Here is a 1243-nt window from a genome sequence, read left to right on the forward strand (position 1 = left end):
TTTCTATTGTAAACTGCAATTTTTTATGATATTTGTTAAGTGTTTTCAATATGGTGTCCACGTCGTTTCGTTTAACTATGGCTAAAATGTCATCCACATAATTTACTATTAATTTTATATCAATTTCAAAGTTTTCCTTAAGTTCTAGCATAGTTGCGTTCAGAAACCATTATAATGTCAGCAATAGTAGGTGAGAGTGGGTTTCCCATTGGCATTCCAAAGGTTTGTTCATAGAATTTTCCGTTCTGCGCGAAATAATTGTTATCCTTCAGGCAGAAATTAAGGATATTTAGAAATTTATTTTTGGAGATGTTCGTCGACTGTTTAATTGTGCTCCATTTTGACATGATTATATTAATGGCTAAAGGTATCGGAATGTTGGTAAACAAAGATACCACATCAAAGGACACCAGCAATTCTTCCTCACTTACTTTTATTTTATCCAGTTAATCTTTTAATCTAAATGCATTTTTTATGTTGTATTCCTCAGAAATTAGGTTACTGAGAATCTTACCTACATATTTGGACAAACCATAACACGGAACATCGATGGACGATTGATTGCCTTAAAGGCAAGTCTGGTTTGTGGATCTTTGGAAGTCCGTAAAGTCTAGGTGCAATCGCTGCTGTGCATACGAGTTGTCGTTTACCTCTATAGTCAACAGAATTCTGCTTTTATACAATTCGTAAACCAGGGTGCTGTTCTTCCTCTGTAGCGTGTTAGTTGGATCCTTTCTTACTATTTTATACGTATTTTTGTCGTCAAGTAGTTTATTCATCTTTTTTGTATAGTCCTCTTTGAATATTACCACTGTTTTGTTTCCGTTATCGGCGTCTGTTAAGATAATATCATCTTTGTGCGACTTTAAGAAAGTTTTCGTCTTGTTGAATGTTTCCAGTAAACATTTTTCTGCTGAGTTGTGTCTTATATTCCGTTTAAATTGTATTATATTATTGCTGAGTTTGCATCTTGCAATTTCCTTGGTTCTGTCATCCTTTTCTTGTTGTATGATTTGTTCAATTTCTGCTATCATTTGGATTGGTTGGAAAGAAAATGTATTCAACAAAGTGTGATTGATTTTGACATTGCTCTCATAAGAAACAGGCTATAATGTCAAATTGAAATGAACTGTTAACCCATTTGAAAATGGGTTTTTATTTCAAATTTGAATTAAAACAAAAATACACACAAATTATTCAAGCAACAAATTTTCTTAATAAACGTGAAATTGTTAAGAGATAA

The sequence above is a fragment of the Rhagoletis pomonella genome, unplaced genomic scaffold (assembly GCF_013731165.1).
Source record: "Rhagoletis pomonella isolate Grant_MI unplaced genomic scaffold, Rhpom_1.0 Rhpom_scaffold_00118, whole genome shotgun sequence".
Lineage (NCBI taxonomy): Eukaryota > Metazoa > Arthropoda > Insecta > Diptera > Tephritidae > Rhagoletis > Rhagoletis pomonella.